This window comes from Danio rerio, chromosome 24 (genome assembly GCF_052040795.2).
Source record: "Danio rerio strain M-AB ecotype USA chromosome 24, GRCz13ab, whole genome shotgun sequence".
Taxonomy (NCBI): Eukaryota; Metazoa; Chordata; class Actinopteri; order Cypriniformes; family Danionidae; genus Danio; species Danio rerio.
Genome location: NC_141044.1, coordinates 4,355,780 through 4,379,426, shown reverse-complemented (window position 1 = coordinate 4,379,426; position 23,647 = coordinate 4,355,780).

Below are 23,647 nucleotides of genomic sequence, written 5' to 3'. Positions count from 1 at the left end.
AATCTCTTCTTGCTACTATTGTTGCTCATTCATATATCAAATATCAAGATTCAGGCTCTACACTGACAAAAGTATTGTTGTCGATCCCAGTTGTAGGAGCAACAAATAACAATTTGATTTCTAGTTGATCATTTGAAAAAGTGGCAGAAGGTTGATTAATTATCTCCTCAACTGCATCCCAATTATCACAAATACTGCAGAAGACCTACTGGAACCTGCATGGACCCAAGATCACAGAAATATGTCAAGTTTGGTGAAAGAAAAATCATGGTTGCATTCAGTATGGGGGTGTGCGAGATATCTGCTGTGTGGATGGCAACATCAACAGCCTGAGGTACCAAGACATTTGTGCTGCCATTTCATTACAACCACAGGAGAGGGCAAATTCTTAAGCAGGATAGCGCTCCTTCTCATACTTCAGCCTCCACAACGAACTTCTAGACAACAAAGAAGGTCAAGGTGCTCCAGGATTGGCCAGCCCAGTCACCAGATATGAATATTATTGAGCATGTCTGGGGTAAGATGAAGGAGGAGGCATTGAAGATGAACCCAAAGAATCTTGATGAACTCTGGGAGTCCTGCAAGAACACTTTCTTTGCCATTCCAGATGACTTTATTAATCAGTGATCTGAGACATTACAGAGATGTATGGATGCAGTCCTCCAAGCTCATGATGGAGTCAGACACGATATTCATTCTTTCTCCACTGCAGCATGACTTTATATTCTATACTAGACATTATTTCTGGTAAGTAACAAGACTTTTGTCTAAGCAAAGTCAGACCTTACTGTCCTAATGAAATCATTAAAAATCAAGGCCCGGTCATATTTTATTTGAGTAAAATAAGCGTAACTAGAGACATTTGTCTTTCATATGAGCCACTTCTGATACCAAATGATCAAATAAAAGTCAAGTTATTATTTGTTGTTCCCAGAACTTGGATAGGCGACAAGAATTGTCAGGTAGTTTATTATATTAATGGAATAACAAAATTACATTCAAATGTAAATAATTTTAATCTAACATTATAAACTTTTCCTCTTATTTTAATAGAATTGTCTAAATAAACCTTAGTGAAATATGGAGTGCCACTAGGATCTGTCTTAGGCCCACTGCTATTTCATAAATGCATGCCCCTTGGTATTATTATTGCAAATTATGGGATTAGGAGTTTCACAGCCTGATTTCACCAAGTAGGACATGTTCCTGGATTAACATCTACAGTATGTTGATTTGGGACCAACATTCCAATCAGCCAATCAGAATTAAGGGATATGTTTACAATTTATGTCAAGGCTTATAGTCAAGTTTATGCACCTCTACATGATTGTTATACAACTATTATTCCCCTCTGATTCTGTGAACAATTTACAGTTATGGTTGGGTATAGGGAAAAGGTAATGGTTACATTTTCCAACAAAAAATGATGTTCCAGGATCAACATAGATGTTAATCCAGGATTGCATTGTAATTGTACTTGGCAAAATCATGCTTAGGAATTTCATTGGGCCTCTATGCAAAATATCAACCGTCAATAAAGTGGGTTTACAACGTAAAAGATAGAAGTGGAAATTATGTTGCTGCCAAGAGGTCAGAACATCAAAGTCTCTCGAGTTTGAATCCTCCTACCTCTTTCCATTTCCTGTCAATATCCACTGTCCTATCGTAATAAATACATTCATGTCCTTAAAATCAAATTATATTAGCAACAGTTTAAATTGAAAACTAAATCTTTTCTTGCTTGGGCAGTGATCAGGTGCTGTGGTTGCTTCGTTCTGCTCTGCAGCATCCGTTTAGGCCCCGTCCAGTTGACATGCATGAAGTGCAACTCTGAGCAGTTCATAAATGCCTTTCATCAACTTAACATCTGTTTGACTTGTCTTTCTTTTGTCCGTCGTCCAACACATTACCAGCTCGATCAGTGCCTAGATAAACAGATGAGAGTTTGGGGAAACCGACCATGGCAGATGTATTTATAGTGATGTTCTTGGCCGTATATGTTCAGGAGCCCATCCGCTTGAATATGTTGTAACACACTACATACAATCACTCTCCCGACAACCCTAAAAATGATTGATAATAGAAGGCAGCCTCCTATTTTATAACCCCTTGTGTTGGCGTTCCAGCCTTGGCCGGCCGCCAAGAGGTTCCTGTGGATCTTTGCTTGTCCTTGCTGTTGTACTTTACAACCAGGAGAACAAACAAAGGTGACAAATTACACCAGCTCTTAAACAGCTATTATCCTGCGCTTACAAGTCTAGTAAAGCATCCATCTCTTATGAACAGCTCATGCATCTACGCCTAATGCATGGGAAGTTTCTGACGCTAATAAATCGGCTTTGATATAAAAACATCACTGCGCTAAATGTTCAGTAAATGCAATCACTGGCCACATAAATAGATTAGCCTCCATTCGAATAAATGTGTTTATTAAGCAGCTTTTCTTTTAAATACAGGGCAGGCTGTAAATTTTGATCTATATTCCTGCAGGCCACCTGGTAAAGTTTAAACTTTATGGATGTTATATAACCGGAAGAATTTATGATCTGCCCTGAACTTCACCTGTATTTTGGAACATTGCTAATGCACGTGTTTTACATGTGAAGCTCAAGCATGGCTGCTTATAATAAACCATTTTTAAAGCTAAGCAGTAGAGGTGTGCAACAATTTAGTTGTGATTTGTACACTGAAAACTCTACCCTTACAAGATGCCATTTACGACTGTGCTGTAAACTTGACCGCTTTCACTTGCAACAGGCCTTGTAACAGAATGGGCCTCCACCTGTGCACAGAAAACAACCCGTCCATTATAAACACACTGTTCACACACTAGGGTTGAAAAATAAATAGTTTTAGTGCAAAAATAACACCAAAATTAGTTAAAATGTCATCTGCAAATGTTATATTGATTTTCCACAACCATTTACTAAACAAGACGTTTGGTGACTTTTAAGAATTTGGTGAATTACATTTTGTTTTGCGCCGCCATGCATTTTAAACTTATCCGGGTATGCACACTGGTGCCGCAAGTCGGCAGCTGTTCGTGGCCCCTAGCTACGACTCAGGACACTGTTCATATTTCTGCCGTGCCACAGATCGCCATCTGAATAGTTTCATATTAAATAACATTTGAATGTACGCGTGTGTAATCAAATGTAAGCGGCACATCCAGAGTCCAACCCCCTTAAGGCTGGTATATATTTCTGTGTCGAGTGATTGCTGTTACCCACGGGGCATGATTTGTGCGCACTATTGCATTTATACTTCTGCATGCTCTTTGTGTTGCTCTGCAATAACACTCCCAAAACACCCACACTCATCAGCGCTACCAAGCCGAACAATCACAGAGCTACACGCCATACATGTGCGCTTGACGCAGAACTATAAATCACCTTTAGAGCATATCAGAGCAACAAAGTAATGTTTCAACTATTTTAAAACAAATAGTTTTAATTAATTAAATAATAAATAAAAAAATAAATTAATAATTAATAATTAAAAAGTCAGACCAAAATGATTTTTAAAAAAATCATTCGACTTAATCATTCTGACTCAGTAAGATAACAATTTGTTGCCACCTACTGGTGGTTTAGTTTTATTTGTAATTTTTTATTTTCTTCTTTTGTTCCTCGCCGCAGTCGTCACTGGCTTGCTTGGTTTGGGACTTGTGGAGCGGCGCATCGATGGATTTTCTCTTAAGTGTTTGGACTTTCAGCAGTAAAAATTAAACCACACTGAACTAAACTAAACTGAACTCTAAAAACTGGACTGACAGTTTTAATTTACTAGAACTTCTATGTTAAGCTGCTTTGACACAATCTAAATTGGAAAATTGCTATAGAAATCAAGATGAACTGAATTGAACATACACTGTGTGGCAATATTATTGTTTTTATATCACATAATTAGAACTTTTTAAAACAACAACGTTAGGTCATGTTATAATATGCATGTTAAGATAAATGGTTACTAAAGTACTATGATAAGAACTTCATTCTAGGAACGCATCAGGCTGTATAAATCCCATCATGCTCAAGTTGGAAGTAAGGGACAGCCATTAAAGGGTTAGTTCAACAAAAAATGATAACTATTATTATTAATTACTCAATCTCATGTTGTTCCAAATGCATAAGACCTTTATTTGTATTTAGAACACAAATTAAGATATATTTGGGGAAATCTGAAGAATCAACAAGTGTCCAGACTTAAAAAAGGTACCAAAAAATCCTCAAAATAGACCACATGCCTTCAGTGATTCTACAGGAATACAATCAAACTGCATTACTTCGGTGGACACATAAAAGTTTCATGAGCACTATGCAGTGACATATTTCTGGACTTTGCTGTCTATAGAGGATGAAGGAGCTCTCGGGTTTCACCTATAAAATATCTTAATTTGTATTCCGAAGACGAACCAAGGTCTCGGGGTTTTGAATGACATTTAATTAATAAAATCCTACTTGTCTGTTATCATTGTGTTTATTTAAACAGGAAAGTAAACGGCAGTAAATAAGGAGTGCTGCAAGGATCTGTCCTAGGCCCTTTGCTGTATTAGATATTTTAGGTTTTACAATAATTACAGCATGTTGTGTTTGATGTAAGCGATTAGAATACAATTCCCATCCAGAAGTGGAACTTATTTTTTCATATCACATTTCCTTTTTAATAGTAACACCATAACAAGTCATTAAATATAACATAAAAGTCTTTGAGAAGACTTCCAAATTGCAAATGCCTTCTCTCAACTTCAGTCAGTGTTGTGCAGTGTGTAGATGTCAAGTATGTGTCTTGAATTTCTTTTTAATTACACATTTACCCTGGGCTTTCATTCGCATCCAAGCCAAGACATAAAGTGTACATAAACATAACTCTGTACGCCATGTGGATGGGTAAACTGGATAAATATGAGTTCATCATGACTCCTGCAACAAATTTTATTCTTTGACACTTTCTTCAGCGCCTGACGATGAGTTTTACGGGTGACTGTCTTGAATAGCATCTTTTTTCTGCTTCCAATTTCTCGGAAGAGACCCCAGATGAATTGTTACAAGATGTCGAGCCTTAAACATTTCCTGGACGTCTAGAGTTATTAAAAAAGATACAGCGCAGAGCAAGGGTTGCCTCTTTTTCTGACTCGATTATGACGGTGACTTGCAGAATGACGGATTTCATAAAGCTTACAGGGTGAGAAGGGGATGCTGGGATAGATTAACCTTGAGGAGTCATTGCATACTGAAAACCCAGTTATCTGACGGAAAAGCGTCAGCCTCTTGGGAGGTTCAGGCTTAGGTAAGGACAGACACGGACAGGGGCCGGTATCCAGCGTGTTTCTGAATGATGTTGGAAAGCTTGCCGTAAGTCAGGTCAAGTGTGTTTCTGATTGAAAGTGTTAATAGAAACCTCCTGTTGCACACACATACAGTATACATCACAGAACACACACTCTTATCACCAGTAAAAACGCAGTGATGATGATGGTTCTGTAGAAATGAGAGCCTGCAAGCTGATGTAATTGGTTCATGCAAAGTTAAACCGGTTCCTTTTACTAGTAGACGACCAGAAATGCTCGCTACTTCACCCCAGATGCATATTTGGCTTTATAATCACTCTGTACACATGCTGGAACAGTGAGTTGGAGCAAAAATGCCACCAAAATTAATGAACATATCAATAAATGTGGCAATGTGTTGTTTGTGAGTTCTTATTCTTAATATGCATAGCTAGTTAAGCAAAAACACACAAGGGAGCCTACTGTTTATCTTGTTACCAGCACATTTGTAAGATTCATATTGATTTTATTCAACCGTTTACTAAACCTGAAGTTACAATTTGGTCACTTATATTACTAACACGTTTATTTGTTCTGCTTTCAATCTATGTAGTTGTTACTACTTAACAAATCCATAGTGTAACCATTGCGTGTCTCATCACAACAAAGTAATTTTTCATTATTGAATTAATTCCTTTTTTTCACAAGGCACCTTTTCATCCGTTTTTTTTTTTTTAACAGGCTTAAATGCCATGAATTAATTTGTAAGTAGGACTATTCCATGAACGAATTATTCCATTTCATAATTCATTATTAAAGTATTTTGGTCCCATTTCTCCCAAACAAATACTTAACATACTGATTCATCTGACCACAGTAAACATTACCACTGTGTGATGATTCATCCCTGATGCCTCCAAGCTCAGGGAAGTCAACAGCACTCTTGGACACTGTTAACATAGGGCTTTCTTTTGGCACAGTACAGTACAAATCCTCCAGATTTCGGCACTGCAGTTCTGCACTGTTGAAGGTGAAACATTCAAATGTCTCTCTATATTTCTTTGAGGAACAGTGTTTTTAAATATTTTAATAATTTTCTCACGTATCTGTTGGCAAACTGACAATCCTCGACATATCTTTGCACCTAAAGGACTAGACCTTTCTTGGGTGCTGCTTTTGTACCAAATCATAATCACAATCACCTGTTTGTTTGTTTTTTGTAAATGGTCGTAGTGTATGAGTGTGAATAAGAGTGAATGGGTGTTTCCCAATATTGGGTTGAAGCTCGAAGGGCATTGCGTAAAACATATGCTGGAATAGTTGGCGGTTCATTCCACTGTGGTAAACATTAGATCTCTGAACTCTCTGTGAACCAATATTACTCCTTCACTATGTATTTTTTGATACGTTTACTGAGTTTTAATATTTGTTTATTAGACTATAAGCATGTCCATGTCATTGGGATTGAGTGTGCTATTCTGAATGGCTGTATTTAAATGTTTCTGTCACATAGTGTCTGGTGGGGTCATACAAATTGCATGGAGTCTTCTTGTGTTTGGATAGGGACGGAGTAAGTCTGACTGTCTTGGTAATTGGGGACAAACAGTTTTAGATGGTGTGTGTTACATCAAAGAATTCAAGACCTGCTCGCAGAGAGACGATTAGTTCCCAGCGGATCATTGATTTCCATTGAAGAGGAACTGGTGCTGTAACAAAGCACACAGTTGATAACATGTGTGAACATGCGGAGCATTTTAAGACCCCTCCCCCCACAAGTGTTCCAGCAACCCACGCAGTTCCCTTAACAAATATGTCCAGCAGCCCAGCACCATATGCACAGGCTCCCCATGGGAGTCTCTTCACAACACAGTATATATTATTAGTTGTGCTTGTTAGGACACATTATCATTGCACAAACTTGTGGTTAGCATTTTTTGAAAAGTAATAAACTTTGATGTTTGAAATGCATCCTGCATGATTTTGCTACAGGACAAAAAAGAAAAACAAAAACCTTGCTGTGATGACTGTTTCTTAACACATTTTTAAGTGCAATTTATCAATGTGACATTTAATATTTTACTTAAAAAAAGGAAATATTATTATTATTATTATTATTATTATTATTATTATTATTATTATTATTATTATTATTATTATTATTATTATTATTATTATGTTTCCTCCGGCTGCTCCGGTTTCAATCACAGTCCAAATACTGTGCATTCGTTATAGGTGAACTGATGAACTTAACTGGCCGTAGAGTATGAGTGTGAATGTGAGTGTGTTTGGGTGTTTCATAGTACTGGGTTGCAGCTGGAAAGGCGTCCGCTATGTAAAACATATCCTGGATAAGTTGGTGGTTCATTCCGCTGTGGTGACCCCTGATTAATAAAAGGACTAAGCTAAAGGAAAATGAAAAAATGAATGAAATATTTACATATTTAAATTTCAATAAATATTTTATACAATATAGTCATGCATGTATTTATTTACACAATACGCACAAATATATTTTTAAAATGTATTTTATTTCAGATTCAATTAATCATGATTATTAATTTGAAAATATATATATATGTGTGTGTGTGTGTGTGTGTGTGTGTGTGTGTGTGTGTGTGTGTGTGTGTGTGTGTGTGTGTGTGTGTGTGTGTGTGTGTGTGTGTGTGTGTATATAGTACACTTAGTAATAATAATATATATCTAATAGATATTGGCATATTTAAACTGCAAATAATTTACCTACTCGTTATTATTGTACATTTTCTTTTTCAAAATATATGAAAAGAAACGTGAGTTTATTTGTTTTTTTAAATGTAGCTGGTGTCAGAAATATAAAGATAAAGATAAAGCACTTACTTTTGTTTCTTTATTTTGTAAAAACAACCAAAAATATTGATGTCTGTGCTGAGAAAAAAATACAACTATAAAATTAATGAGAAAAATCTCACAATTATGACATTTGTCTCAATTTTAAATGATAGCCTCATAATTTCTTTGTATTTTATATACTTTATAATGTATATTTTTCCCACAACACTGTGTTGTACATGCTTTTTTAATCTTAAAATATAAATTACACAATTGTAATTATTATTATTTAGTGACAATTAACCTTTTGCCAGACGTTTGGTTGACAGATGATCTCACTCAATGTCCTTATTCTGATAACAAAAAGTCAGAGCTGCGAGATGCAAACTTGCAATTTACAAAAAGAAAGTCAGAATTGTGAAAAAAATAGTTGTTTGGAGACAATTGTGAGCCTATAAGGAAAAATAACAGGGAGAAAACAGACGACTATGGCTCAGTTATACCATAGGTTATACCATACCTCAGTTATATGGCTCAGTTATACCATAGGCGAGTTTTGAGTGAAGCCTTAGTATCCTTTCAGATGATTCCCATCCTTTGCACAAGTTTTACCTTCTCCCTTCTGGTAATCGATACTAAACTCTTATTAGTAAAACTAATCGGTTCAAACTTTCATTTATCCTCTCAGCTGTAAAGTTTTTACATTTTAGGTAGATTTGTATTGTAAAATGTGTTTTATGTACTGTGTGTGACATGCTTGTATGCTGCAACCAAATTGTCTTTGGGAAATTAATAAATACTGACTGACTGACTGACTGACTGACTGTAAAAAGTATCAGTATCAACTGTTGATTTTGATTCTGAGACAGAAACAACCTTCCATTTAAAACACATCATAATCTTGCACAGACCTAAATCTCCTTTAGTGACTGTATGTTCTTTCAAAGATGATTGTCTGTGTCTGACTGGGCGTTAGCCATATTCACCTCCCAATAGCCTATAGGCTAATATTTGCTTTCATGGTTTTTATCCAAAGTTCACTGTGTTTATCAGAAAGTGTCTATTGAATTTTGAAAGTCACACCTTTTTAAAGCAGAAAGAAGTCATGTGACATTGGCAATTAGCATATGTTTATTTAGCAGTTCTGGAACTAAAGCTTCCAAGTAAGAGCTTTAAAGGGTGAATCAGCCAATGTTGTATTGTGTTGATTATTTGAGATATACTGCGTAAGAACTGACTATACTCTGGTAAGAAATAAGTACACTTTTGTGTACTTACAAATTTAATTATGTTCAATGCAATATTTACGCTAACGATAAGCTAATTGCAAATAAACCATATTGAATGCACTTAGCTAAATAAAACTTTTTTATTTATCAATCTGCTGCTGATTTAAGTGACTTTGAATGTGGCATGGTTGTTGGTGTCAGACGGGCTGGTCCGAGTATTTCAGAAACTGCTTATCTTCCTGGGGATTTCACGCACAACCATCCCTAAAGTTTACAGAGAATGGTCCAAAAAAGAGAAAATATCCAGTGAGCGGCAGTTCTGGGGCCACAAACATTGAACATGACAATGAGTTCACTGTACTAAAATGGCCACCACAGTCACCAGATTTCAATCCAATAGAGCACCTTTGGGATGTGGTGGAACGGGAGATTCACATCATGGATTAAGCTGACAAATCTGCAGCCACTTTATTAGGTACAATTGTTATCATGCATGATGCTATCATGTCTACGGACCAAAATCTCTGTGAAATATTTCCAGTGTCTTGTTGAATCTATGCAACAAAGGATTGAGGTTCACAGTTCTGAAGGCAAAAAGGTGTCCTGTTCTAGTAAGTTGTACCTAATAAAGTGGCCAGTGAGTGGATATTGGACATTTTGTAAAAATTCAATATTTAATTATAAATATTTAAAGTTATATACTTGTAAATGGACATGAATGATTGTAATTCGTATGAACGAAGATGTCTTTAATAAAAATATGTCACATTTATTCTCTCCTCTATTGCTCTCTTTAATTGTATGTGACTTTGGATGAAAAAAAGAACCTGTTAAATGATTTAATGTAACTGGAATACTGCCATTTATAATTATAGTCAAGTACAACTGCACTTTTATGGCCTTTTATTTCATTATTATTATTATGATTATCTGCAAGTACTGCAATTAAGAGAACTTATTGGAATATTTGCATTTTAAAATAATGCCTTACCTATATGGGAACATTCTAAAGCCATCTAGTGACCTTCTTGTCTTTTCGATTGTAATGAAACCTTAATTAATCAAGGGCTGTTGAGATTTAAATAAAAAATACACAATAAAAACACAGTCTGTATGATTTTCCAAATCTGCTGCTTCCAAGTCTAGGGAAGACACTGAATTTGAGCCCATGAGTCAAACTGAACACTTTTATGATGCTTTTCTAGTTATATTTATCTGACTTTTCTCTTCATCTTTTTGGAGAAACGAATAAATATGACTGTGGCAATGTGTTATTATGCTTTTTCATGCACATATTGTGGCTGTTTGAAATCAAAAGACTGAGGAGTGATGATTCGAACACAGTATAAACCCTACAATAAACCCGACATTAAACTGACAGTCTTGGAAAAGAAATGCAATAAAAATACATTTACTGAACAAACGGTTCCAGTTTATCTTTTTTATATGGCTTTGAGGTCTTTTGTCAAACCATGTTACTTCATGTGTGAATACCACAGTTTTATGCAAGTGTTATATGCAAATGGCAAAGATATATTTGTGATGCAAACATAGAGTAGAGGTTGCAGACTTTAGCATCTTTTTAGCATGCCAGTTTCCCATGCAGGAAATGCTGGAGGGGTTTTATTGGTGCCGTGACCCTGAATACAAGTGAGATTTATTGGGTGGGGGAATGAAAAAGAGGTCAACTTTGGAGCTGAGCTGTAAACCTCACTCTCCTGCGACCTGACACAAGATTAGCTGGCTAGCCAGGTAAGCTTTAGTTTAGTTTGCACCAATTCTGGGTTTTAGGTTATCATGAAGGTAGCTCAGTTCAGCTGCTTTATAATACCATGACAACAAAGAGTGATTGAAGTCGAGTTGCCTTCATGGTACCTTTAACAAGTGTCAAATCATGTTACTTTAAGTGTGAATACCATACCTATAGGCACAACTGGCAAACATATATTTATATATGTTTGTGATGCAAAGATAGAAGTTGTAAACTTTAGCATCTTTTTAGCAAGCTTGTTTACCATGCAGGAAATGCTGAAGGGGTTTTATTGGTGCCGTGACCCGGAACGCAAGTAAGATTTGGGAGTGGGGGAATGAAATAGGGGTCAACTTAGGAGCTGAGCTGTAAACCTCACTCTCCTGGGACTTGTACCATGACACCAGAATAGCTGGCTAGCCTGGTAACCTTTAGTTTAGTTTGCACCAATTTTGGGTTTTAGGTTATCATGAAGGTAGCTCCGTTCAGTTCAGCTGCTTTATAATATCATGACAACAGAGAGTGAATAAAGTCAAGTTGCCTTCATGGTACCTAAAACAATTGTCAAACCATGTTACTACAAGTGTAAATACCACACTTATATGCGTTACACACACAAATGGCAAGCATAAATTTAGAAATGTTTGTGATGCAAACATAAAGATTACAAACTTAAGCATCTTTTTAGCATGCCTGTTTCCCATGCAAGAAATGTTGGAGGGGGGTTATTGGTGCCGTGACCCGGAACACAAGTGAGGTTTGGGGGTTGAGGGACATTAAAGAGGAGTCAACTTTGGAGCTGAGCTGTAAACCTCACTCTCCTGGGACCTGTACCATGATCTCAGATTAGCTGGCTAGCCAGTTCTGTGTCAGTTTAGTTTGCACCAATCCTGGGTTTTAGGTACCATGAACGTTCCTTAGTTAGCTACCTTAGCTGTATATTATCTTGACAACAAAAATTATTGTAGTCGAGCTGCCTTCATGTTACCAAAAACCCAAGATTTGTGCAAACTAAACTGAAACTTAACTGGCTACCAGATAATTCAGCTTCATAGTACAGGCCACTGGCCTTAAAAGGCAAATCATAGCTTAAAACTTTTATTTTAATGTTAATTGTCCTTCTCGATAGAGGTGGGAGTGAGTCTTGATTAGCTTATAATATGCCTCATAATCATAATAAGAGGAATAAAAGTTGTTTCAGTCTCTTATCTTAATGCAATTCAAACAGTGATTTGTCTACTTGATTGATTGGAACTTGAATGTCACTCCATCTATATGTGCTTCTGTTTGGTAAATAACAACTGAGATATTCTACAAAATATCCTGAAAAATGTTCCACCCAATGGAGAGAGAGAGAGAGAAACTATTTTGAAAACAACATGATGTTCAGAAAACAATGACAGAACTTAAAAGCTAGCATTTCTTTTGGGGGGAAATGTATTTTTGAGTGCTTAGCTTAACTCTGGGAGCTCAGAGGCTTGCATGTGAGTGTTTTCACACGTTTTAGGTGTAGACTTGAAAAGAAACACAAAAACCCCTGTTGTTTGTTTGTTTGCCTCAGCAAACATCACATAGACGTGCTCTATTCCTCAGTGGCGAAACGATTCTCTGTACTGCTAATCGGCAAACAAACGGCACAAGGCTCCTTTTACAATTTTATCGCCATTTGTTTACATTTGTACTTTTCCTTCCCTCTGTTTTGCAGTCTTTCTTTCTGCCTTCATAAAATTGGCATGACTGCATCCCACGAGACAGATTCCACCTTCACTCTGAAAGGATACCCATCTGCCCTGCAGCCAAATTCCTGCCATGTTTTCTGGGAACATTACTCTGCTTTTGAAATCCTCCCATGGTAGGGGCAGGAGCTTCTCTTTCAGGGCCAAGCACTACAAATTATTTAAAAGGCAGACACCGAAGTGACAGTCTCCAGTGGGCCTTTATCTACACCGGAGAAAAACTCACAGTGTGAGTGAATGAGAGACCTGGGAGAGCGTAGATGCCCCGTGAATGTTTGTGTGGAGACTTGAAAGTTGCTCTGAGATAAAAACCACACTGGAAAGATTACATAAAAGAGATTAATAGTGACTATAGCATTGAACTCTTTGTAGTTGCAGTGCAGATACTGTACAGATGTCCGTCTAGAGAACACGGTCATACATACTCTGCATTCAAAGTATCTGAGCAGGAGTGAAAAATGCATGAGCAATTACACTGGATTACACTACTTAAGTATTATTTTCAAGGATTTGTACTTTACTTGACTTGTTTTTTATATGACGCTAATGGATTCTATTTCTGAGGAAACAACATTGTTTGACTTCTAACAACTTTATTTGCAACTTGAACAATGAACGTTGTATCTATTTACACTGCATTGTATCTACATTTATCTTACAAAAACAGTCAAAACAGAAGCAGAAAGATAAATGGAGAAAGAAATACCACAAAAGTACCTTAAAGGTAGTCTTTATAGTCATTATTCACTAAAGAAAATCTTTACAAATTGGTATATTACATCCCATCTTGTTTAACTACTTGTTAATCTAAAGAAATATGATTCTAGAGCTGCTCCAGAGTTTGTTATTGAATGTGTTTCAGTTAAGTTCCTCACACGTTTAAATATCACTAGTGTAACTACTCCAAATCTGGAGCTGAATTCAAACCAACATGTCTAATGTGGAAGGCAGGTACACTAACAGTTTCTATTGTGCCTATTGATGCTAGGTAAGTGAGGTTACTTGGACTCTGTTACACTCACCTCTTAAACCTAACTCCTATCCAGGGCACAGCACTAGTTTAACCCCCGAGGCTGAGGCTAAAAAAGACACTAAAGACATCTAGTGTCAGTCACTAGTGTGCCTGTCACTAGTGTGTTCAAAGTCTCCATTACACTCAACCCCCTCGCTTAACTCAACTTTCATCCGGTTTCAATGTACATCTTTCCGCTTACACTTTCTCCACTCTGAGTTGGATACGAACTGGTGTTTTTATTATGGGATATGGTTACAAACAATGATGCAAAACCTAGTTGCTAATGAGGCCAACTTCACTCCCATCCCAGTCCAGTTTATTCTCTTTAGGTCCCCTTGTCCTGCTTGGATTAAAATCAGCACCTCCAGCACATAAGGTGGGGAAAAGTATGTTCAAAACCTTTGGTGTCACTTGCTAGTGAACTTTTTGAGGTCAAAAGATGTGTAAGATTTTCTCTGTTACATGAAAGCGGGGATTGCACGGTACAATTTCTGCAGTTGCACAAGTTCCTAAACATTTTTTTCAGGAGATGTTGCATGGAAATATTTGCTGTTCATAGGGTTTTGACTCATACTGTGTCACAGGAACTCAAGAGCCGAGTGGCTTACGAGCTCCTGATAATTTTCAAACATTTCAGAAAAGTTTGAAAACTGAGAGATTTTGGCGCGGAATCTCTTTCGATCTCTTTCGAGTCATAAAATCATGTCCTACATCCCAGCATCCAAACACTTTTCACATAAACTCACATGTGGCATGTGTGTGGTCATAAGATCTTCCAACCATCAGAATTTGCACAGTGTACACCTGCCTTTAGGCCCTATAACCTCACTCCAATTAAACATCTTTGGTCGCACTCATTCTTTGAAACGGACTCAAAACAATGTCTCTGCCATGCTAGAGAGGCACTAACACTAATGCTGAGGACCACTGGCATCAGTTGCTTGAGCACTTTTGAGTCCAAGTGAGTGAGATTTACTTGCACAACTTGTATTACATTAACCCCCCAAACCTCATTCTCATTCAAGTCCACTAGTTCCAGCCATAGAGGATTTTCGATTCCACTTGCTCCACTCAGAGTTGGATTGGAACCAGTTTCTCTGCCATAGAAGGTAGACACTAATTCTGGTTTGGTTCATACTGGTTCATATGAGCACCATGTCACTTGCTCTAGTTTTCCCACGTGATTTATTTCCCCTCATGCAATTTTTTAGCTTAACTTAAATTATTTGAATTTACACAGGAGACATGATTGATGCTAATTCCTTGCATTCCTCGTCCTTCAGCAGCTTGTCTGACTCTTGAGATCAAGGAAGAGAGGTTTACTTGCAGATCTCTTACTAGATGCCCTCTTTAGTAAACTTGCTTGGTAGCTTACCTTGTAAGCAGGTGCACTTGCGATTTGTTATAAACAAAATAGCATCTTTATTGCAGTTTTCTTATACCTGTTCCCCCCTCAAACATTATTCAGGGTTTCCTAGAGTGTTATAGAAAATCATAAAACACATTCACATTTTAGCAACATTGCTTAGATATTTAGTTGCCACAATACCTGCCAGTCCTGCCACTCACTGATCATTTCACCTTTAAACTACGACAATTCTAAGCAAAAGAATAAAGATTTAGGTTGGCATGGGTCTGAATAAATAAGACTAAAAGCAAAGCTGTACAATTAAATGCTGTAGTCTGTGTTTGTGCAGCAGTGAAAGTGTGTGTGTCAGTGTATGATAGTCTTCACATTCTTCCCGAGGTCAGAAAGATCTCAGGGATTTGCCCGAGGCTCTCCTGGTTGGCTTCAGCCTGAAAATCTTATCTTCCATGTTGAGCCCTCCTGACTTTGACCTGGCATACATCAGCATACATTCCCAGAGATGTCACCACGTCTGACCCCTACACTCACCATTGACACCCTGTCCTCCTCACTTAGCCGATCTGCCCTCCTCTATGTACATAAACCCCCTGTGACAACCTCCAGATGTATAACCATGCTGCTCCTTAAGATATATTTTCAGACAAAGACGCATCATTTGAACTTATTGGTTATAAACAAATTGTGGTACCCAAACCGGTATAACTTGCTTTTTAAAGTACTCAATTAACTAGATAAATTATATTGAAGAATATGAATATTCTGAAGAAATCAAGAATCAACTTGGATGCATTTTATCAGCCTTTTCTCACAGTGTCTGAAACAGTGACATCAAGTATCAGGTCTCTCTAAACACCTCCTTTTCACAAGCCTACTCTGCTCTGATTGGTCAGATGATTGGCCCAGTCAATCGTGATTGATTGAATGATTGCAATTTGCATTGGAAACTAAACACCAATTACAATATCATAATTTCAGCTCTTTCTCAGCACTTGTACAGCACAGTAATATAAACAGTAATGATAGCACCAATTTTTACTTATCAATTTGAGTCTGAGTCCTTATATTGGGAGTGTTATGTGCTATTTAGTGTTGTTATTTTAAGATAGAGTAGTAAGGGTGTATGTGGGAGACCTATTTGTGCATTTAATTTTATTAGAAATTCATTAAAATACTTTTTTAGAAGTTAGATTAGAATTATTACAGTTTAATTATGTCCACCGTGCAATGCATTGTAGTGGTTCTGCACTTCAAATTTTTACCTGAAATAGTAGACTATCCGGATATCTTTGCAATACCAATACCATTTCTCAGCAATACGTATACATACTAATTCTATTTTCAAATACAATTTAGGATGGATAGTATGTAAATTGGAATACAGCATGTCTATAAATCATATGTAGCACATGTATCACAATCATATATTTATATATATTATATGTAAACCTTTACTTGATTGCACTTTTGCACTGCACTCACTATTTCTCTTTAATTGGCACTTTTAAATGTCAAACTTTGTCCCCTGGACTCAAAAGAGGTTTTTTTAATATTTTAGGGGGCTCATTTGGGATATTGTGCACATCATAACATGGGCAGGGAAAGCATTGATGTATCTTCAGACAACGCTTCTTGGAAAGAGGTAAGATTGGAACTTCCAATACAGACATCACTTTATCACCGTCCAAATTGGCAATTTTAAACATCAAACTTTGTTCCCTGGACTAAAAAGGCGTTTTGGAACATTTTAGGGGGCTCGTCCGGGATATTGCGCACATCATAACATGGACAGGAAAAGCATTAGTGTAGCTTACAGACAATGCAGTTGGGAAAGAGCTAAGATTTGGACTTCCAATTTTAGACATCACTTTACCACCAGTTAAATTGACACTTATAAATATCAAACTTTGTCCCCTGGACTAAAAAGGGCTTTCGGAACATTTCTGGGGGCTCATCCGGAATATTGCGCACATCATAACATTGGCAGGAAAGCATTGGTGTAGCTTACAAACAACATAGTTAGGAAATAAGTAAGATTTGGATTTCTAATTCAGACATCACTTTACCACCGGCCAAGTTGACAATTTTAAATATCAAACTTTGTCCCCTGGACTAAAAAGGAGTTTTGGAAAATTTTGGGAGGCTCGTCCGGGATATTGCGCACATCATAACATGGGCAGGGAAAACATTGGTGTAGCTTACAAACAAAGGGTAAGATTGGGACTTTGATTACAGACATCACTTTACCACCGGCTAAATCATTTCCTAAAATAAACAAAATGCCTTTAATGGGCAAAATAGATCTGCTTTTGTCGAACTCTTACGTTCTTAACGTCAACAACGTGAACTAAACTCTTTCAGGCCTCAGGTTCAACTACAGTTTGCATTGTCTACAAGCAACCAATGAGGACACAGACTGACATTTTGGGAAATTGTTACAAACCGTTGTACATTTGCGCAAGAAGACTGGAAGTACTGATGATTCAATTCAAGCCTTTGATAACTGCTGTTTGTTTCAGGAGACAATAGCTCCATTTATCTGCACTTTGATCTTGTTTTCTTAAATATTTTTGCTCCTGCTTGGAATAAAATAGCAAACCAAATGGCATCTGTAAACAAATACCGCTTGAGCTTCTCTCAGAACTAGCAATTTTTTAAAGTAATTTTATACACGCATCTGCATGTAATTGGTCCCAGAGTGACATTCAGTAAATGTATGAAGTGTCAAGTTCACAGGTGCAGTTTCACAAACACCTTCTACTATCATTTAACTAAAAAAAGTGTGCTTGCGCTATCTTTCTTCCAAATATATGCCCATTTTTATCGAATGCAGCAAGCATCATTTATAAAATGAGACTTCTCTGTCCAAATACATTCACAGGCCACTGTCAAAATTAAATCCTGGATGAAAAAAAACATTCCTACATGCATGAAAAGTGAATTAGGCAAGATGTTTCACCAAGTTTTAATTGATGGATTGCCTGCTTGTTGGCAAAACAGCCCAGCCTCCTCCAAGCCTCCATTTTTCATCTAGTATGTGGTCTGCTGTCAAAAAGTTTAGCCTTCCCCGCTGGTGTGAGAGCTCTTCTGTGTGATTAGCACTAACACTGATGTGTTAATTCTGCTCATGCACATTCATTTTCCAATAATGCATCACGCATGTGCTTTTGCTGGCCCGCTTCAGGTTGCACATTAAAGGAAATAGATAGTGAAATCATTTCCTGTTATGGAGTTTCAATAGCACATTGTTTGGTATCCTTGTAACGTGACTATGACAACAGCAGAGGTGTTTGTTTAGCACTTGGTTTTGTTGTTTTGAAAACTCATAGGTTGCTTTTACCGTAGATAATTTACATAGTATGCAAATCAGGCAGCAATTGTTCTATTTTTAAAGCGGTAGTTCACTCGAAATTGAAAATCATTATCGTAAACCATTTACTCAACCTTCACTTGTCAGACACCTGTTGAACACAAAATAAGCTCTTTTGAAAAATGTTTAATGAGTTCACACTTAGCTGATGATTGATGATAAAGCGTGTTTGGCATGCTGTCCAAGGAGAGAGCCCTGAGCTCAGGATATTCTCGAGTCCAGGGCTGCTTCCTATTTGCAGGGCGAGAGGGAAATTTGCGCTCAGCTAGGTCTCGAGAACTCCCCTGCTTGTTTATGGCGAATGCAAATTAGGATTTACTATAGAGAGATATATTGCTGATTAAGTACTCGTCTATGGTGTTGATTTGCTTTGTTCAATTCACTTATACCACATGTCTTTGGCCTGTGGAAGGAAACTAGTAAGCCCGGAGGAAACCCAAACAAACATTGAGAGAACATGTAAACTGCACAGATATGTCAACTTGAATGTCAAACTTGAACCAGTGACATTCTAGCTGTGAGGCCACAGTGCTAACCACTGGGCCGCCGTGCCGCCCTTTCAAGGAAAAGGGGAGGAGTATGGGTAGAAGGCGGGATTCTTCAAGATGAAGATGGCTAAGGTAAGATGCTTTGATTATTTATAGTGATCATATGATTGGCGGATCATGCATTAGCTAATAAGCACATGCTCCTCTTGAAATTAATTGACTTCCATTGTATTTGGTTTTTATAATATAGATGTCAATGGTTACAGGTTTCTAACATTCTTGAAAATATCTTCATTTGTGTTCAAACTCAAAGGTTTGGAACTACTTGAGGGAAAGTATATTTTCAGTTTTAAGAGAACTATCTTCTTCAAAATTGCTGAAAAAATAATACAACATAGATATGAAATATTTTAATGTTTATAGTAAATTATGGCGGCACCGTGGAGCAGTGGGTTGTGATGGTGCCTCGCTGGTTCAAGCCTCGGCTTAGTCCGTTGGCGTTTTTGTGTGGAGTTTTCACGTTCTCCCTGTGGTTGCGTGGGTTCATTCCACTGTGGCGACCCCTTATAAAGGGTATAAGTTGAAGGAAAATTAATGAATAAAAATAACATGTTTAATCAAACAAGAACCAATCCTAATAATAAAATAAAAATATTACGAAAATGTATTTTGCTATCTAAATACTAAATGTGTTCTCCTGGTAACTTGATGAAATAAACTGATTTCACAATCATAATATTCTAATTTTATTTATTCACCATGTGTGCTGTATTTCAAGTAAGAAAATACTTTAGTTTGGTAGATTTAACTTAAATCCCTAACCCTGCTTAAAAATAGTTACTCTTTCTTTTTGCTTTGAAAATATAAGCGAAAACACATTTTCAAAAATGATTTAAACATGTTTTCAATATAAAAAAAGTATCTATTGATTAATAGTTATCATAGTTTTATTTATTCTAACTACAATATTAACTATAATGTTTCTAAAAATCATTCACAAATTTAACATTAAAATATAATTACATAATCTTTGTTCAAGGAAAAATAATGTGTAAAAAATAAACTAAAATAAAACTACACTTGTCAGCATTTAAATACTAAAATAACTTTTAAAGTGTTTTTTTAAGCATTTAAAGTTCTTATTTTATCTTCACATTTAAGAGGCTTTAAATAAAAGTGTCGGCTAAACAGGTTGCACTGGTTTATTTGTGATAATAACCAAAAATACAAGTCTAAAATACAGTCTATGATATAAATAGTCAATATTATGTCAAAAATCATTAGAATATTATGTAAACACCAAAATTGTTCCATCAATATTTCATATCATTTTCCTTCGCTTTATACCCTTTATTCATCAGAGGTTGCCACAGTGAAAGGAACCGCCAACTTATATGTTTTACACAGCGGATATTCTTCCAGCTGCAATCCAGTACTGGGAAACATTCATACACTCTCGTTCACATATACATTACAGCCAATTTAGTTTATTCAGTTCACCTATAGTGCATGTGTTTGGACTGTTGGGAAACCGGAGCACCCAGAGGAAATCCACCCCAACACAGGAAAAGCATACAAACTCCATACAGAAATGCCAACTGGCCCAGCTGGGACTCAAACCAGCAACCTTCTTACTGTGAGGCGACAAGGCTAAACACTGAGTCACCGTGCTGCAGTGATTTAATCAATATTTAGATTTTTTTTTAATCTTCATATTGCAGATTTTTTTAGGGAAAAAAGGGTGTTCTTAAAGTCTAATTGCAGTTTTAAAATGATCAGCTGATGACCTCCAACAAGAGGATCGATCAGCATTGCTGAGTTCATTGATGAGTCACCACTGAGAGAGAGAGAGAGAGACGCCAGCACATGAGTCAGACTCAACTGATCATCAGCAGTTCAGCACATCTCAAACACTCAAACACATGACACACTCAACAACATCCACGTATATGTAAGAGTATATGTGTGTGCGCGCGCGCGTTTTTGTTTGAGCGTATGTGTTTATTTGTGTGTTTTCGTGTCTTTGAGTGTGTGCGTTTATGTGTGTGTTTATGTTTGTGTGTGTGTGTGTGTGTGTGTGTGTGTCTGTGTCTGTGCGTGTGTGTTTTTGTGTGTGTCTGTGCGTGCGTGTGTGTGTGTGTCTCTTTAGGTGTATGTTTGTGTGTCTTTGTGTTTGTGGGTATTCATGCGTACGTTTCTATGTCTTTGTGTGTGTGTGTATGTGTATGTATGTGTGTTTATGTTTGTGTGTGTGTGTGTGTGTGTGTGTCTGTGTGTGTGTCTTTTTGTGTGTGTGTGTGTGTGTGTGTGTGTGTGTGTGTGTGTGTGTCTGTGCATGTGTATGTGTGTGTGTGTGTCTCTCTTTAGGTGTGTGTTTGTGTGTCTTTGTTTGTGTTTGTGGGTATTCTTGCGTGCGTTTCTGTGTCTTTGTGTGTGTGTATGTGTGTGTGTGTGTATGTGTGTGTGTGTTTGTGTGTGTGTGTGTGTGTGTCTGTGCGTGTGTCTTTTTATGTGTGTGTGTCTGTGCATGTGTGTGTGTGTATGTGTGTGTTTATGTTTGTGTGTGTGTTTGTGAGTGTGTGTGTGTGTGCTTGTGTGTGTCTGTGCATGTGTGTGTGTGTGTCTGTGCGTGTTTCTTTTTGTGTGTGTGTGTCTGTGCGTGTGTGTGTGTATGTTTGTTTTTGAGTGTCTGTATGTGTTTGTGTGTGTAATTGTGTGTGTGTCTGCGTGTGGGTGTGTGGATTTGTGTCTGGGTGTGTCTAGATGTGTGTGTGTGTGTGGGGGGTGTGTGTGTGTGTGAGAGAGAGTTTTGTTTGTTTTTTGTTTGTGTATTTGTATCTCTGTGTGTGTGTGTCTGTGCATGTGTGTGTATTTGTGCGTCTGTGCAAGTGTTTATTTATCTGGTTGTGTGTATTTATGTGTGATTGTTTGTGAGTGTCTGTATGCGTGTGTGAGTTGTGTTTTTGTGCTGTTTGTGTGTGTATCTGTGAGTGGATTTGTGTAAGTGTGAATGTGTGCGTGTGTGTCAGGGTCAGATGTAAGACTCAATGGCAGGTCTTTAAAAGTCATGAGGTACAGAAATGCTTATAAAAATTTGAGCAGTCACATTTGCATTGTGCTCCGTCAGCAAGAAAACACAAGTTCGGTGGCAGCGCAAGGGGTCGGGGGAGGTCAAGGGTCACCACAGATTACATGTGTAGGGAGAAGGAGAACTGCTTATCAATGAACACATGATCTCTAGCAGGACATGGAACAACAACAGGGATATGAGGAGGCATGTGAGATGAAGACATGATGCTTCTTTACACATTACAACATATGCAATCTGCTACTGCTCATACAGCATCATTATTATAATATTTAGTGTGATTTCACCAAGCAGCATATCTATGTTGATCCTTGAGGAGCATTTCAGTCAGCCAATCAGATTTAAGGGGTACAGTTACAGTTAAGTTAAGTTTAGGCTTACTGTTATGTGATTCTGCATTACCACTATTCAACCATTAATCCCCTTTGATTCTGGGAATGATTTACTGGTTGGCGACATGGTGGCTCAGTTGTTAGCACTGTCGCCTCACAGCAAGAAGGTTGCTGGTTTGAGCCTCGGCTGGGTCAGTTGGTGTTTCTGTGTGGAGATTACATGTTCTCCCCGTGTTGGCGTGGGTTTCCTCTGCGTACTCTGGTTTCCCTCACAGTCCAAACACATGTGCTATAGGTGAATTAAATAAACAAAATCGGCCGTAGTGTATGTGTGTGTGTAAACGTAAGAGTTTATGGGTCTTTCCCAGTACTGGGTTGCAGCTTGAAGGGCATCTGCTGTGTAAAACATATGCTGGATAAGTTGGCGGTTCATTCCACTGTGGCGAAAAAAAGACTAAGCCGAATGAAAACGAATTGGGGGGGGGGGGTTTCATAGGTTGCTAGGTGACCATCAACCGTTTTCTCAGAGGATGATAAGCTGGCAAAACATTGCTGTCACTCTGATACAAGTTTTATTTATGGAGGAAAATTACTAAGCACTGCAGTGTTTGGGTGTTCTGTGTTTGTCTGAGATAATTAGTCTACAGAAATGTGTATATTCCATAGAAGCTGAAGCTGACTGGTCGGTTCTTGTCACATGACTTACACCTCTATTGGAAATAATGGACTTGCAAACTTTAGAAAAGACGTGATGTGCGAACGACCCCAAAAAGGCCCCTAAACATCTGTGCATTAAAGATCTCTAGCAGTTGATCTTCTTGCACAGACATGCTGGATTCACCTGATTTCTTGACAAATGGATTGCAGATGTATTCATTGGCTATTTGTGGGTTCGTCACTGGGCCTTTTCCCCTTAGCAAAGAAACTTTTCAAAGACGTCTGTTTCTTACTTAATTTGCTGCTTATGTGTAAATTTGGGCGCTTAAGTGAAGAGATGTAAGCGGGAGAATACGCTCATTTTCAAAATAAGAGATTGTTCAGACTCAAATAATAAATAAAATGGAAATAACTGATGATTTCTTTTGCGGGCCGGTACCAATTGATCCGTGGACCTGTAACGGTTCGCAGCCCGATAGTTGAGGACCACTGCCTTAAGCAATTAATATTTTTCAATTATCTACAGAACAAAACACTGT